At 43.1% G+C, this 18,678-nt stretch overlaps 1 long non-coding RNA gene across 1 annotated transcript; it reads right to left on the reverse strand.

Annotated features, from left to right (window-relative positions):
• Positions 1-9,873: 9,873 nt before the first annotated feature.
• Positions 9,874-12,398, reverse strand: LOC142196855 (uncharacterized). The gene is made up of 3 exons (XR_012715284.1): positions 11,517-12,398; positions 10,438-10,512; positions 9,874-10,278 (listed from the first exon to the last, which is right to left on the reverse strand). It is a non-coding gene; the product is annotated as an uncharacterized LOC142196855 (long non-coding RNA).
• Between the last annotated feature and the right edge of the window lie 6,280 nt (positions 12,399-18,678).

Genomic DNA, 18,678 nt, shown 5'->3' on the forward strand with positions numbered 1-18,678 from the left:
GCTTAACGCCTGAATTGCGCACCAATCACTGGAAACCAGTGGCCAAGAGGCGGAGTAAGAAGAAACATTTTACATCGACAGAAACAAACAAAAAAAATGAGTTACATTGTTTCGAAAAAAAATCCAATCTGCCTCATCCTCCGCGACATCAAAAAATATGAGAAGGACATAACAAACCACATACATGTATAGCGGATGTTCTCGTACAAAGCAAAACACGAGATCTCTTCTGGAGACCCCTTATATACTGTTGTAGGGAGAGTTAAGAAGGGGCTTAAAGCTGATATTTCTCTTATGGGTGTGGGGGCTTTAAGAGCGGGACAAGTATCTGCAGTGTCTGTATCTACAATACCCGGAGGATACAGATGTTTTCTGGTGCCGGAAAATGTTTGGTGGTTTTCGCTTTTATATACTTTTTATTATTATACTCTCATTTTTTTTCTCATATCGTAGATACATGAAACAAGTGCATATTTTAACCCTTTCATGCATCTGTGATCTTTTTAGGGGACAACCTGCAGTCACAAAACTCTGGGCAGCAGTACCGAACGCGCCGCCTCCTGCTCAACCGCATACACTAACTATGCGACTGCTGACGCCTCCCCATGACACGCATGCTCAGCTCAGTATGCATATATCTCTAATGGAGAGAGGGCCGCCAAATATTTCTGACAGTGTCTTATCTTCTTTGTGAACAAAGGCTCATTGAAATCCATCATGTCCAAGACTCCTTCCCACCACTTGACCTCCTGACATCCCCATACACATTAGATAGCTGACTGGCCCAGCCAACAATTGCAGGTTTGGACAACTTCACCTGATATGTATGGGAACCATTGAATGGTCAGAGACTTTTCTACATTCTTTGCATATATCAATAATACAAGCAACTATAAGGAACTTTGTAATAGATCTTATCAAAGAAAAATGCTTCTTTCTCCATTAATCAGGCATCTTTGATTCTTAAATCTTAGCTAAATCCGTCTTCTCCCTTGACGGACTGCGGCTCACTGGGGTGTCATATTAAAGCTCACTATGGAAGTCTACAATAGGCAGCATGTAATGGAAGTGACATTTTTTTTTTTTACTATGCACTGTAATCTATTAGTATTGTAATGAATAGAATTAGCGATAAGACCCCCGAGGGTTCAAGGTCCTAAACCAACAATATGTACGTTGATGTGTATGGCTGACACATTGACCTAAACCAGTAGACTACCCGATGGGAATGTTTTATTCTCACAACAATGAATTAGACTAAGGCCTTTTTGTGAACTGAAAAATAAAAAAGTTATGGCTCTTGGATTGTGGGGAGGGAAAAACAAATATGCAAAAACCAAAATTGCCCCAGTCTTTAAGGGGTTAAACAAATCCCATCCTCACACTGCAGAACAAAAAAAAAAAAAAAAATAGAAACTGTACTCTGTCTGTGGTTTCAGCTGTGGTTATCAGTCTTGATAATTTGCAAAAGTTTATGGTGGGGCAAACACCAGAGAATTTTTGTTGAAAGTAGTGCTGAAAACAAATAGATTTTAGCTGGTTTTTGGCACAGTCTGTTCTGCGGTGAGGCGTCTACTACAGACCAGACAATCCACAGCAGACCAGTCCTGTGTGGTCTTACCCTAAGGTTGAGACTGCACATTGTAGAAATGCAGTTTTTTGTTGTTGCAAATTTTGCAGGTTTTTTTTTTTTTTTTGAGTCAAAGCCCATAGTGGCCCCTGCACACAGTATTATGTCCCATAGTGGCCCCTGCACACAGTATTATCCCCCATAGTGGCCCCTGCACACAGTATTATATCCCATAGTGGCCCCTGCACACAGTATTATGAATAGGGATACAGGTGCTGTCCCCGTCTGGGTGAAGTTAGGGTCCCACCCCTTAAAGTAGTAGATAAGGATGAATTTCACACTTGGGTAACCAATCACCATTTTATTCAGTAGAGAATGAGTGAACGTTTTCGGTCTTCATAAGACCTTCCTCAGACTCTATATGAATACAAAATGATACAGTGTAAGATACAAAAAATAGTGAACATAAATAAAAGTGAAAAAGCAAAAGAAAATCGTAATCACACGCAGGTGACTTGGTATATACATAATTTACAAAAATAGAAAGGCCAAGTATGGTTGAGGGGGATGTGAAATCATAACAGAAGAGAAAGTGAAGTAAGAAAATCTGTTTCTGTTCTCCTTCTCTTTTTATAGATTCTCTTTGTCTATATTCTTTAATTTTGGTTATAGAGTTATACTGTCTTCTTATGGTATATTCATATGTATATATCCACCATTTGTCTTGTTAGTATAAGTATTGTCCCCACCTCCTGACGCTGCACTATTATATATTGCTATCACGATTCCTTGGGTTACTGCACGGCTTCTAACAGTTCATAGTGAGAACAAAATCCTTGCTCTCAGCGCATTCCTACACATGCGCATTACTATATGTTCTCTACCTGTCACTATCCTTACGTTTAGCCGATGGACGCAGCTCTCATTACAGTCGCACGCATGCGCACTTTACTTTTTTACGTACAGACTCCACGGCGCCTGCGCGTATGTCGGACATAGTCCGTACAGACGCTATTGCGCCTGCGCATACCGCACCAATTGGTGCGATGCAACACCTCCCTCCTCTCCTTTTTATCCACGGAGGTTTGGCGGCATTTCGCGCATTCCACATTACAGGACTTACATTTCTATATATCCGTTTTATGGACACCTATAATATTTTGCTTGTATATATACCTCCACTAATCTAGCATGTACATACACTGAAACAGGTTTCAAATATTCAGCTAATGCATGACTCTAAAAAAAAACCCCAAAAACAAAACATTTTTTGATAACTTTTTCACTTTTTTAAACTTGAAAGTAATGACATCAACAATGTACCAGTGCGTTTTTGACTAAGCCATTACTCACCCCCTGAGCCTCCAATTATTACACTTTGCGGTCTGAAAACACTTCCTCTAAGTGCCTGACAAGTTTAGTTCAAAACTCATGAATATTCATAGAACTGAACTTGTGAGATTTTCCCTATCTGTTTAGAAGAAACTTAAGCAGCTATCGGGCCCTATTTACTTACCGATCCTGGCTCCAGCTTACGGCCGCCGACACCTCTTCTTCTCCGGAGGCTGTAAGCAGGAGCTGGGATCGGTTAGTAAGGCTGCGGGTCACAAACCCCACAAACACTAGCATTATACTCGGGGGTGAGGGAACATAAAAAACAGTGTTACTTACATCTCCTGGCTCCGGAAGGCTTTCGTGCCTACTTGGCGATGTCACAGACGTCACATGGGCAGGGGCCTGCATCCTTATGCGTCATGTGACGTCCAGTACATTATTGAAGATGGCGACATCACTGGGGAGTGTATCGCGGCCCAGAGAGAGGTAAGTAACATTGTTTTTTATGTTTGTATTCTACTGTAGTTCCCCGATTATTATACTCCGGGGCCTGAAAAGACCCCAGAGTAAAATAATTGTTCATGGGTAGTCAACAATGGGACATAATACTGTGTGCAGGGGCCACTATGGGACATAATACTGTGTGCAGGGGCCACTATGGGACATAATACTGTGTGCAGGGGCCACTATGGGACATAATACTGTGTGCAGGGGCCACTATGGGGAATAATACTGTGTGCAGGGGCCACTATGGGACATTATACTGTGTGGAGGGGCCACTATGGGACATTATACTGTGTGCAGGGGCCACTATGGGGAATAATACTGTGTGCAGGGGCCACTATGGGACATTATACTGTGTGGAGGGGCCACTATGGGACATAATACTGTGTGCAGGGGCCAGTATGGGGAATAATACTGTGTGCATGGGCCACTATGGGGCATAATACTGTGTGCAGGGGCCACTATGGGGCATAATACTGTGTGCAGGGGACACTATGGGGAATAATACTGTGTGCAGGGGACACTATGGGGAATAATACTGTGTGCAGGGGACACTATGGGGGATAATACTGTGTGCAGGGGCCACTATGGGGAATAATACTGTGTGCAGGGGACACTATGGGGGATAATACTGTGTGCAGGGGCTGCTATGGGGGATAACACTGTGTGCAGGGGCCACTATAGAGTATAACACTGTGTGGAGGGGCCACTATGGGGCATAATACTGTGTGGAGGGGCCACTATGGGGCATAATACTGTGTGCAGGGGACACTATGGGGAATAATACTGTGTGGAGGGGCCACTATGGGGCATAATACTGTGTGGAGGGGCCACTATGGGACATTATACTGTGTGGAGGGGCCACTATGGGACATTATACTGTGTGGAGGAGCCACTATGGGACATAATACTGTGTGCAGGGGCCACTATGGGACATTATACTGTGTGGAGGAGCCACTATGGGACATTATACTGTGTGGAGGGGCCACTATGGGACATTATACTGTGTGGAGGGGCCACTATGGGACATTATACTGTGTGGAGGAGCCACTATGGGACATAATACTGTGTGCAGGGGCCACTATGGGGCATAATACTGTGTGCAGGGGCCACTATGGGGGTTAATACTGTGTGCAGGGGCCACTATGGGGCATAATACTGTGTGCAGGGCCACTATGGGGCATAATACTGTGTGCAGGGGCCACTATGGGGCATAATACTGTGTGCAGGGGCCACTATGGGGCATAATACTGTGTGCAGGGGCCACTATGGGACATAATACTGTGTGCAGGGGCCACTATGGGGAATAATACTGTGTGCAGGGGCCAGTATGGGGTATAATACTGTGTGCAGGGCCACTATAGGACATAATACTGTGTGCAGGGGCCAGTAAGGGACATAATACTGTGTGTAGGAATGCACGGGGGGGGGGGGGGGGGGTAGTTGGTTGGATTCTGTCAAAAGTTTGCCACAGGGCCCTGCCAATCCTTGTTACGCCACTGCTCACAATAAGGGAACTTTGTAGAGTTTGTGTTCTTTCTTGTACTCGGGAGTTGTTGCTTTAATTTCCTGTTTACACATTTTCTGCTTGGTTTCCTGCACAAAGCTGTAACTGCTTTTCTTTTTTTTGTCTTCATTTTTCTAGATATATTTCTTCTACAATTTGTACTGTGTGCAGGGGCCACTATGGGGCATAATACTGTGTGCAGGGGCCACTATGCGGCATAATACTGTGTGCAGGGGACACTATGGGACATAATACTGTGTGCAGGGGACACTATGGGGCATAATACTGTGTGCAGGGGCCACTATGGGACATAATACTGTGTGCAGGGGACACTATGGGACATAATACTGTGTGCAGGGGCCACTATGGGGCATAATACTGTGTGCAGGGGCCACTATGGGACATAATACTGTGTGCAGGGGCCACTATGGGACATAATACTGTGCGCAGGGGACACTATGGGGGATAATACTGTGTGCAGGGGCTGCTATGGGGGATAATACTGTGTGCAGGGGCCACTATAGAGCATAACACTGTGTGGAGGGGCCACTATGGGGCATAATACTGTGTGGAGGGGCCACTATGGGACATTATACTGTGTGGAGGGGCCACTATGGGACATTATACTGTGTGGAGGGGCCACTATGGGACATTATACTGTGTGCAGGGGCCACTATGGGGCATAATACTGTGTGCAGGGGCCACTATGGGGCATAATACTGTGTGCAGGGGCCACTATGGGGGTTAATACTGTGTGCAGGGGCCACTATGGGGCATAATACTGTGTGCAGGGGCCACTATGGGGCATAATACTGTGTGCAGGGCCACTATGGGGCATAATACTGTGTACAGGGGCCACTATGGGGCATTATACTGTGTGCAGGGGCCACTATGGGGCATAATACTGTGTGCAGGGGACACTATGGGGGATAATACTGTGTGCAGGGGCCACTATGGGGAATAATACTGTGTGCAGGGGCTGCTATGGGGGATAATACTGTGTGCAGGGGCTGCTATAGAGCATAACACTGTGTGCAGGGGCCACTATAGAGCATAACACTGTGTGCAGGGGCCACTATGAGACATTATACTGTGTGCAGGGGCCACTATGGGACATAATACTTTGTGCAGGGGTCACTATGGGACATAATACTGTGTGCAGGGGCCACTATGGGGCATAATACTGTGTGCAGGGGACACTATGGGGGATAATACTGTGTGCAGGGGCTGCTATGGGGGATAATACTGTGTGCAGGGGCCACTATGAGACATTATACATGACCGCGGCATCCAAGGGGTTCAGCAAAGTTGCCATTCCCCCTGGTACCCCCCACAGCAAGATTGGGGGTGCCGGTATCTGTAATATGCAGCCTGGGGTCTGGCCAGTGAGCTCCCCATTACCTGGTGATCCTTCCAGGACCTCAGTTATACACTGTATACACTGCAAGATGTGTCTTGCAGTGTATAATATAGAATCAGCAATCAAAATATTGCTAAATCAAGTGTGCTAAAGGGACACATGAAAAAGTGAAAAAAAAGAGAAGTGTTTGAAAAAATTTATAAAGTTATAAAGCCCCCCAAATTCCCTTTTTCTACAGAAAACGAATTATATAAAAAAACCTAAAAATTGAAAAAAACAGAGCATATTTGGTATTCAAATTTCCTACTGGTTTTAATAAATAAATACAAAAATATTGATAAGTGTTTACCACTAACATAAAGTATAATGTATTACAAAAAAACAAAAAATTCTCAAAATCACTTGTGTAAGTTAAAGCATCTTAAAGTTATTGCCATATACACTCACCGACCACTTTATTAGGTACACCATGCTAGTAACGGGTTGGACCCCCTTTTGCCTTCAGAACTGCCTCAATTCTTCGTGGCATAGATACAACAAGGTGCTGGAAGCATTCCTCAGAGATTTTGGTCCATATTGACATGATGGCATCACACAGTTGCCGCAGATTTGTCGGCTGCACATCCATGATGCGAATCTCCCGTTCCACCACATCCCAAAGATGCTCCTCTATTGGATTGAGATCTGGTGACTGTGGAGGCCATTGGAGTACAGTGAACTCATTGTCATGTTCAAGAAACCAGTCTGAGATGATTCCAGCTTTATGACATGGCATTGCATTATCCTGCTGAAAGTAGCCATCAGATGTTGGGGACATTGTGGTCATAAAGGGATGGACATGGTCAGCAGCAATACTCAGGTAGGCTTTGGCGTTGCAACGATGCTCAATTGGTACCAAGGGGCCCAAAGAGTGCCAAGAAAATATTCCCCACACCATGACACCACCACCACCAGCCTGAACCGTTGATACAAGGCAGGATGGATCCATGCTTTCATGTTGTTGACGCCAAATTCTGACCCTGCCATCCGAATGTCGCAGCAGAAATCGAGACTCATCAGACCAGGCAACGTTTTTCCAATCTTCAATTGTCCAATTTCGATGAGCTTGTGCAAATTGTAGCCTCAGTTTCCTGTTCTTAGCTGAAAGGAGTGGCACCCGGTGTGGTCTTCTGCTGCTGTAGCCCATCTGTAGCCTCAAAGTTGGACGTACTGTGCGGCGTTCAGAGATGCTCTTCTGGCTACCTTGGTTGTAACGGGTGGCTATTTGAGTCACTGTTGCCTTTCTATCAGCTCGAACCAGTCTGGCCATTCTCCTCTGACCTCTGGCATCAACAACGCATTTCCGCCCACAGAACTGCCGCTCACTGGATGTTTTTTCTTTTTCGGACCATTCTCTGTAAACCCTAGAGATGGTTGTGCGTGAAAATCCCAGTAGATCAGCAGTTTCTGAAATACTCAGACCAGCCCTTCTGGCACCAACAACCATGCCACGTTCAAAGGCACTCAAATCACCTTTCTTCCCCATACTGATGCTCGGTTTGAACTGCAGGAGATTGTCTTGACCATGTCTACATGCCTAAATGCACTGAGTTGCCGCCATGTGATTGGATGATTAGAAATTAAGTGTTAACGAGCAGTTGGACAGGTGTACCTAATAAAGTGGCCGGTGAGTGTATATGTCCTTGTGCCCAACAACGGTTGGGCTGTATTATCAACATCACTTCACACAGAGAACTAAATGATCCTGCAGTATGTCTGTGTTTCTTTCTTTTTAGTTGCTATGATTCCTAGGATTTCTCTATCTGCCATGAGCTTCTATGTGTTTCTCTCTTGTTATATACTACTGTACCATCTATGAAACTGTATCACTGAAATTTCCTCATTATGGGACTATTAAAGGATTATCTTATCTTATCTCATATAAAGTGACACATGTCAGTTTTGAAAAACGAGGCCTGGTCCTTAACGCACTTTTGGGCTGTGTCCTTTAGGGGTTAATAATTTTTTTTGCTGGAAAAATAAAGCAAGCACTATCTTGCCAAAGGTTAAAAAAAAGATCAGCAACTACAGCATTGTGCCAGAAACCAAGCAGGAAATATGTAAATAATAAAACAAAGCAACAGTTCCTGAACTCAAGAAAAAACCCTTGTGAGGAAAATAATAGAAATCAGGAATTATGGTCAACATAAAGCTCTGTTCAGATTAACTCCACATTCTATTAAAGCTCCAGTGCGGTTTTCTATTGAAAATGGGTCTATCATTAGAGATGAAGATTAGTTTTTTTGTTTCAGGTGGTTTGGTCCAAAGATTTGTTCAGAAGTTCAATATGAACCAAAGCTTAAAGAGGACCTTTCATGTCCTCATAGAGGTGCAGTTTTATATACCGCTAGAAAGCCGACAGTGCACTGAATTCCAGTATGTGCCCCCTTTAAAGGGGATCTTTCACTAATGCTGGAACAGTTGGAATTTTTTTTTTTTAGCCCCCTCCATTCCCAAGCAATTTGTGTTATTAGTTTCGGTGCATTAGTTTTCGGGATGCCGGGTGTTTAACTATGGCGGCCACCCGGGAGTCGGGCGGCTGCCATAGCCGCCTGGTGTCTGCTGGTGTCAGCAGACATCCAGCGCTAATGCCTCCGGTTGGTGCCCACACACGCTCCCATAGAAATGAATGGAAGCGCCCGGCACGCCGATTAACCCCCCAGCTTGCCGGCTACTTCCATTCATTTCTATTCACTACGTCTTACTTTCGGGGGAGCGCTTTATATTAGGCAAGGCAGCAAAATGTCTGCCATGCCTTACTTTCGGGGTACGTCCTATTTTCGGGGAAACACGGTAATAAAGCCAATAGTGAAGCCAATAGGAAATAAAGCCACATCACAATACCTCCATCCAATAGGAAGAGGAGCCCATCTTTAGACAGTTCTTTTCATCTTATTTCATTTCAGTGTAAAGCAGGTTAGTGGCTGGCTTGTTGAGAGGTCAGAGACGTGGGCCATAAGGGGTACTGTGTCTCAGTAAGTAAAAGCCGACTCTATGAGGCCACTACGAGTTGTAAAGGGAATTATTAGACCACGTATGCTCTTCTCAGATTTCTAAGAATGGAATATGCAAATAAGTCCTCCTAGGTGGAAAAAGTGGAACTGGAGCAAATTTTACTTTTCCACCAGGGAGAGCTTATTTGAATATTTATGTCACAAAATTCATAGCAGGACATGCATGGTCTACTAATTCCCAGTATCATGGTGGCCTCATAGAAGTGATGTTTATTTAATAAGACATAGTACCCCATCTGATGCTACTTTATCAGATTTCTGGCACCGCCATGGGCACATAATGTACCCCCTCATATGCCAACTTATTCTTATATGTACTGAATGAATACATTACAAAAATCTGAAAGTGTAATAGTGATTTTAACCCTAGAAATACATTTCAACATATTAATTGGATCATATAATTTTTGAATCTTTGTAATTTTCAGTAGAAAGTATACCAACAATCCATATAAAAAAATAATCAGACACAGTAGACGTGCTTATAAAGTAGCAATAAACAAAATTTTATTGGTTAAAAAAAAGGCCTCCACCATTCCCCTTATAGCCTTGCCTGTCACACACCATGTATTTTTTTTTTTTTTTTAAAAAAGGACATAAATAAATAAATAAATAAATAAATAAATAATTTAAATAATTAATACAACTTCTCAATATAATAACATACAACAGCGTTGATCCAGAGGAAGGCAAAAACCCCGATGAGGTAGATGACAATTACCCCGTATTAGGGAAAAATTCCTTCCCGACTCCAAATATGGCAATCAGAAGAAATGCCTGGATCAACGTCCCATCCCAATAAATATAGCACCTAGGTGTTTAATCAAGATATCATCTTGTAGTAAAGCGTTAGTCCCATTGCTTTGTACAGTAAAGAATCCTTGTATATGATGATGGAGAAACCTTCTTTGTTCTAGACGTAGGAGATGTCTGTTGTCATGGTTGAGGCCTAGGTGTAAAAATGGTCATTAGTAGGATCTCTGTAGGGTCCCTTCATGTATTCACATTCATTCTCTCTTATTCAGCTGCATCATATATAGGCTAAAGCAAGATATTGCCAAAACAGTATAAAAGAGGATATCCAGAACTATTCAGCCCTGATACTGACCTCCGGTGCACTGCAGCGATGGGACCCCCAGACCATCCCATCAGACATTTCCTTCACGTCCATGTTTGTCCACATCTATAGAAGAAAGAAAGAAAAGTAAATTCTTAAGTAAGGTCTTAAGTGAAAACACAGTAAGGGTGCATTCACACTGAGTAAACGCTAGCTTATTCTGAACGTAAAACACGTTCAGAATAAGCGTCGTCTAAAGCAGCTCCATTCATTTCTATGGGAGCGGGGATACGAGCGCTCCCCATAGAAATGAATGGGCTGCTTCTTTCACTCCGTGCAGTCCCATTGAAGTGAATGGGGAGTGCCGGCGTATACGGCAAGCTCTGCTCATGCCGGAGCGTACACGCTGGCACTCCCCATTCACTTCAATGGGACTGCACGGAGTGAAAGAAGCAGCCCATTCATTTCTATGGGGAGCGCTCGTATCCCCGCTCCCATAGAAATGAATGGAGCTGCTTTAGACGCCGCTTATTCTGAACGTGTTTTACGTTCAGAATAAGCTAGCATTTACTCAGTGTGAATTCACCCTAAGGCTAGGTTCTGTAGGAGACTACGCCTAAAATCGTCAGAGAGAAAAGTCGACAGAGTCCGCTGGTAACCAGCAGAACATTTTAGTCTTGGGGTGCAGAGGGTGTGACCACATGGTGGTTGGAGACCCTTTTACAGATTTTCTATTGGGGCCCAGGACCCTCATGTTCACATTTGTAGGAGAAATCAAGGTAGGTAAGAAAACATTAATAGTAATGTATCACTCAATTTATCACTTAAGTCAGATATTTTCTTTTTTTTCTAATCTGTTTTTTTTTTTCACATATTTCATAAAAAAACATTCTGTAACACGGTCAATTAAAAACTGTCAACAAAAATTTCCACCACAAATTTACATCAAAAACCTACATTAAAAAAGTCCATAAAAAACATTCAGCAAAAAATAAGAATCACTTGTGCGTGAAGAGCTCTAATATTTTCTGCCACATTTCATACAGACTTTCCCCTATTATTGCCAAACCTCTATTCTCCATTCCTCCCACCACGAATTGGCATACCAGGCTCTTCCTGGGACTACTTACCATATACACCTCCCTCCTCCCAGCAGTTTGTTTTGTTTCAGGCACCACAGGCTGTCAGCTAGAAAGCCTGAAAGAAAAATATACAAAAATAACCCGTGCACAGTACATAGGGTACTCTACTTACAAGTACATGGGTCCTGGTGCAAAAGTTGACCTTGGATGCCCTCCCCATGAAAGTTCACAACAACGCAGGATCAGAATAAAAAACTTTATTAAATCTAAATTGAAAAGTGGTTCCTGGGCGTTACCTGATTGCTGAAGGGGCTTTTGCATCACCCGTATTGTGGACAAGGGTCCCAGCTGTGGGTTTGCTGGGAGGCCCTGGCAGCAAGCGTCATGCTCGGAGTCATTGTGCCGGTGGTTGGGCTTGAGCTTGTTTGGTAACATTTGATACTGTAGAAAATAATGTGTGCAATACTAGTGACCAGGAATAAACATCTTCAGCCCAGCCTAAGACAGCTTTGGCTTTGTTGCGAACTGACTGAGGGAGACGATGTAATCTTCCAACACAATGTGCAAGACTGTATATAATATGCGCCCAATAAGTGATATAATAAGTTACATCGCAGATCCATGCCCCAGGTGTAATATTATCAGATATTTCAGTAATGGTTGCACTTACATTGTGCTGATCCATAGATGGTTCTCCTTCAGTGATAATTTCAGAAAAGGACAGACTTTCGTTTTTAATTTGCTGACTTTCGTTTTTAATTTGCTGATCCATAGACTTCATCCCGTCAGCTCTTTCCTCCAAATCATCGCCTCCTTCAGTTGCCAGCACAATGCTCTTACATCTGGAAAAACTCACCAGTGAAATAAATATTATCCAGGCACAGAAACTCATTGTTTCTTTTACCATAAAATATTCCAATTCTTTCTAAATGCAAGACGCTTGCTGCACCGAGCAACGGGAACATCCACTATTTATAACGAACGCTCCTCCCGTTAAACTCACGCAGCCAATAACAACTGGACACTTGTCACCTTTGTCCTTCCCCAAAGAGTGTCCACCAATCTCACAAAATTGTTAAAAAAGAAAAACAATCTGCTCCGTCATCGTCATTGTTCCAGAAACGAAACTTAAAAGAGCTGAACGACAAAAAAAAAAAGTATCTTCTAGTCCAAAAGCAAAAATGGAGATTTCAGGACAGTCTACAAACTCCAAAACCTCTTCTAGACCCCTTGTATGCTGCGTAGGGCTGAACATTCCTCTCTTCTGTCCAAGTGCAATCTTGCTATGAAGAAATACTTGTTATCTTTTCCATTTGCTGCCCGCAGGACATATCAGTCTGTCTGTTTTAGGGTCAGTGCTGGGTGACAGCGACAAAGAATATGGGAGAATCTCTCAGCAGCAGGTATATGTGTAGCGCCCCCTAGTACAGTATATAGAGGGGTTAATAGCTGATTTTCTTACGGGGATGGAGGCTTTAAGAATAGGAGACGTCTAGAAGACCTGTATGTGCAGGGTCTGTGCTCTGTACAAGAGGAGACAGATGTTTCCTACTGCCGGATCCTGTTTGGCGGCTTATACTTTTCCATACTTTATATTATTATACTGTGCATGTTTTTTCGCCTTACAAAATGTTGCACATGATCAATAAACATTCAAGGAAAAAAGAGGTGAACAGCGGCACACAAACCAGACTTCAGGGCTTCTTTATTCAGATGTACAGGACCACAGCTGTCACCAACGCTCCCCTGCACTCAGGGTGGAGACTCTACCGCTATATCCCTACGACTAGCAAGCAATGGAAACATATGGATGAATAGCTTGAAGGGCTTCCACTCCCCACTGGGCACATATAGCGGTGTCCCCAGAAACACCCAGCGTTAACGGGTCTCAGTATGACAGTGTGCAGGTGACATTGTCACAGCACCCAGACACGCTGGATTATAACATGTGATGTAAAAACAGCAGCGCTAGATACACAAGTCAAAAGTGATATTGAATTGGAATAGGCTGTTTAATCTTAGTGATGTGCATAATAGGGCCTGGAGAAGAATGATAATATCATCATTAAGCCCTCCAACAAGGGGAGCAATAGTGTCATCCTCAATAAGGTACAATATATTTCCATGTGTAATGACATCTTCACACATAAGGAGTCTTATGGAGTATTAGACAGTGATCCTACTGCAGTGTTTTTGGATGAATTGGTTAATATACTTGGCCAGGTGGTAGATAAGGATCTGATAGACACCAATGAACACAAATTTATGAGACCACAGTGTCCACAGGCGGCCACTTTTTATCCCCTTCCTAAGGTGCATAAAGGGTTGGATCCTCTAAAAAGGCGTCTTATAGTCTTGGCCATAGGGGGGTTGACTCAGGGGATCAGCACTTATGTCGATACCATCCTGCAACCCTTTGTGTTCGCCTTTCCCTTCTATGTCCTGGACACCATGGACGTCCTAAGACACCTGGAAGAGATCTGCCTCCTACCAGATGTGGAGGCTTTGTACAGCTCCATACCCCACAATTTCCTGAAGAAGAGGGGAAATCATAAAGCGGAACACATTGCCTTCATGTTACAGCTCCTTGAATGTGTCCTCACTAGGAACGATTTTGTATTCAATGGGAACTTCTTCCACCAACTCCAAGGAACCGCTATGGGGAGTCCAGCTGCCGCCATGTATGTGAATTTGTTCTTGGGCTAGTGGGAGGAGTGCCTAGTGTTCTATATGGACATGGAAAAATGGACAAAGTCGGTGCTGATTTGGCTGCTCTGCATTAATGACTTGTTGCTTCTTTGGAGCGGTACAGAGGAGGACTTTTGGTTGTTTGTTGGGGCACTTAACCATAACCAGGTCAATGTGTGGTTTACAGAGTGAGATCTCCTTTCTGGACTTATTTATCAGACTAGAAGCGGATGGTACAATAAACAAAACTGTGTTTAGAAAGAAGATGGCAGCAAACAGTTTACTCCACTTGGATAGTTTCCATCCTGAACAGCTACAGAAAGGAATACCCAAAGGGCGAACAAGCATAAACTGTTCCAATTTAATGGAATTTCACAATATGGCAGATGACCTGGAACAGAGGGTTATGAACAGAGGACATCCTGTAGCACTGATTGTGAGCGCGCAACCATACCATAAAATAGAAGGGGCCTTCTTACTCCTAAAACTGTAAGAGACAATGAGACACAAATTTGTCTTATTGGGACGTTTGATGATAGACACAGAGAAGTGAGGCATATGCTTTACCCCTATGGAAGATTCTCCATCTAGACCAAGACACCCAGAGTTATTTGACCCCGGCTCCATCTAATACCTATAGATGGGGTAGTAATTTAAAAGATATGGTGACACATAATCATCTGAAGGCTAATGGATGGGAAGAGACTTGATTGGACAGGGGCACATCTAGGGGTACACTTAAATGTGATCGTTGTAAAGCCTGTGCACTTCTTTTAAGACTGCTGTTACACATCGCTCATAGAATAACCTTGAGCTTATAAATTGTAGATCCAAAGTCGTTATTTATTTGGCCACATGTCCCTGTCCAAAAAACTGTCGTGAAGATCATTAGGAAGCTTGGAAGGAGGACATTACATCACATGGATAACATCAATAGATGTGAGGATCAGCCCACTAGTAGGTATATTTGGAAAGTCCATGGAGGGGATCCAAAACAGAATTCCTTTCCGGGAATTGAGACTATTAAATGAAACATAAAAGGGGGGACTTGGATTGTAAACTTTTGCAAAAGAAGGCACAATGGACATATCGTCTTAGATCCGTAAACCCCTAGGCCTGAATGAGGTTGTTTCTTTTGTGTCTTTTATCTAATATTTTGGTCAACAAAACGTCAAAAGATCATATGTTCGTTTTATGATTTCTAGCAGTCTTTACTCATCAAACTTCTGAAAGTGATTTTTGCCGTTATAAGTTATACATCTAGGTGGCATTATTTGAACCATAGGCTAAGCAGGTTACATTTAAAGATATATTTTTGACTACACGAGTTGGTACAGCTTTGGGCTGTTTTTGAGAGAGTTCTTCCTTCTGGATGACAACAAATTGCATCATTACACCCCCCAGCCCCACGGAAACCCAAATGCCCCCTTAAAAATATGGGTCCCTGCTTATAAATAGTGACTCTTATCAGTAATTGTGCCTCATTATAAATAATAGTCCCCATTATCAATAACACCCCCCCCCCCCGAATAAATACATAATAAATAATAATACCCTATAGTCCCCATTTAAAGCGGGATCTCTTGTTTATAAGGTGGAAACCTTTATTTTTAAGGGGGCTAGTATTTATATTTCCTCATTCTAATAATATTTCCCTTTATAAATAATAGTCCCATCCTTATAATAACCCTCCTTAAAAATAATAACTCCCCCACTGTAGATAATCCCCCTTATACATAATGTGTCCATGTGCAGAGGTGTCTGTAAAAAAAAACCAAAAAAAACAATAAAACTTGTACTCCGATCCCATGATGAGTGGAGCAGCTTCTCCTGTTGTTGCACTCTCGTGCAGGTCCGGGCCCAGCGCAGGTGACGTAATACAGTGACATCACCTGTGTCGGGACGTTCTGCATAGGCATCACTGTAAGGTTTCTATGGCAGAGTGAGGACTTTACAGCTCCCTGCTCTGTCATAGGCTTCAACTGTGTCCATTTGTAAGTGGATCTATCTTGGGCAGAAAGTCTTGTGCCCGGATTCGGGCTCCCCCCACAGGGCGCAAAGTGCACCGTTTGCCCTATGTTTAAAGCGGCCCTGAATTTTATCATATTTTTGTAAAACGTGAAGTTTTAGCCATTCACTCCTTAGGACCTTGATCATAATTTAGTTGGATCTTTTTGAGTAATTATCCGTACAGTTTTTTATTGGACATTTATTAAATGTGCACAAATATTCACGTGTTCCTATCAAATAACGGTAAACATTTGGCCAATAAATTTTTTACTTTTGAAAAACACCACAAATCTGTTACTTTGTCCATATTGTATGTTTTTATTATTAGTTTTATTTCTTTATTTAGGATAAATTGGGGTGAGTTTGGACCTTAGATGTTGGTTTTGTGTACCATATACCAGAAATGAAGCCTGTAATACCTATCAGATGTAACCTACAACAAAACATTCTCTATACGTCCCAGAACTAGATAAATGTATGAAATACCTGATAAATAATACACAAAAACATCCATTAAAGGCCCATCTACACACAGCGTGTAAACCATTACTTTGTGATGATCTAATCTGCAATGTGTGCACAAGCCTTAGTAAAGGATTTCGTGCGGGAAACGTCCTGTGAAGCCATGAGATCGTGCAGGCAACCAAACTAAACCCAATTTATCCAAACTGCCTGTGGTATGGGATCGGCCAAGGAGGATGAATCTTAGACATGGATTCTATTTGTAGCTGATTGAGGTCACACCTTTACCCCTCAGACTGATGTCTGTACACAACCCCCTCTCACCTCCATGCATACAAGTGCAAATTTCGTTACCCCAGCAGGGCACCTCCTGGAGATATGAGTATTCCAACTTCACTAGCAGAAGGGAACGTCTCCTGCAGTTCATCAAAGAAAATATAGTAAAACGATATTTCACGAGGGGAGCATCATACCGTTGCACCAAAAAATTCTGCAGATGCGCAAGACTTGGATGAACGCATCAGATTCAAGCACGGCACTGTTGGAAGCACGAAAAAGGCCCGGGCACTCAAGAGGATCTGGGGGGCCAATCTTGGTGTCTACGCGATGGAAACATCGCCACGAATCCCGTCATACCCCTTACTTGATACTATGGTCATCCAGCGAGGAGTTATTATTGTATATGGTTTTCTGGTCCAAGGATTTAGGGTTGGGTCTCGTCTCCTGGTGACATCACACAGGGAGGAGGTTAGGACAGGTATATGGTCTTAGTCGGAGAAGGAAGATAGCTCTTATCCTGGGAGAGAGGAGAGGTCGCACATGTCTTGTTGTTGAGGTAAGGAAGTTCCAATTGCAAACTGGAACCCAATTGTAAACTTATCTTGGTATTCGTTTTATTTTCTGTATTGTATTAGTGATGGTCCTTTGATCTATTCGCCTCTTTGGGAGATGTTTGTCCATGTATATTGCTGAGGATTTAGGCTCCACAGAGTCTGTTCTGCCACATTGTTTGGTGCAGATTCTCCTCCTGTGCCCTGTTAAGCCATTTGCCTACTAGGACATACTTTGCTTACTTATGCTGATCAATCCACTTTGGCTTATGTCTCCTGCTGTGTACTGTTCCTGTGTTCTTTGATCTGTGTTGTTTTGTAATTATGTAGATCACTCCAGTCCAGTTCCAATTATCTGCTTCCCCTCTGGTCCCAAATGGCAGTGGTCTAGTATCCTGGGATCAAAGGATGCCAGAGGACAAGTAGTGTGTGGTGGGGACGGGGCTGCACTATAGCCTATACCAGTCTGCATCTGGAAGACTTCTGGGTCACTCAGCAAGGAGGCAACTAGGGGGGTCCCTTCTGTACAAGAAGACCCTCTACACCTTACCAAGAACCGCAAGCTCTTATCCTGGGAGAGAGGTGAGGTCAAACATGTCTTGTTGACTTGGATACCTCAGTGAACCAGATTGCAAACTCATCTTGGTACTCATTTCCTCCTTTAGGCTAAGGCCTCATGTTGCAGCTTTTTTTGTTGCAGATGTTGCTGCAGTTTTTTGAGCCAAAGTTAAGAAAAGATATGAGAAATATATAAGAAGTTCTTATACTTCTACCTTCTGCTCAATGCACTTCTGACTTTGGCTCAAAAAAACACAACAAAATCTGCAACAACCTATGGCGGATTTTCTTTTGATCGTCCGCATCAGGTAGTAGGGAGTAGGTGTGTGTTGTAGTGGTAACATTACAGTGAATACAGTGCGGTAATATTTTGTTACTTACAGGAGACGTCTTCCCACATTTCCAGAGTCCCTCATTTCTTGACATCTTCCGTGGGACCGCCATGTCCTCTTCTTCCATCTGTGACTTGACTCTGTAAAGTTTGCAACACAGACATCTTTGACTCTTCACTTCTCCGTGCACCCAACCCCCATATTTATATTATTATTATTTACTTAGATAGCACCATTAATTCCATGGTGCTTTACATTATTATATTAATTCCATGGTGCTTTACATTTGGGGGTTACATACAGTACACAGAATATATAGGTAGATATAAT

The sequence above is a fragment of the Leptodactylus fuscus genome, chromosome 3 (genome assembly GCF_031893055.1).
Source record: "Leptodactylus fuscus isolate aLepFus1 chromosome 3, aLepFus1.hap2, whole genome shotgun sequence".
NCBI lineage: Eukaryota > Metazoa > Chordata > Amphibia > Anura > Leptodactylidae > Leptodactylus > Leptodactylus fuscus.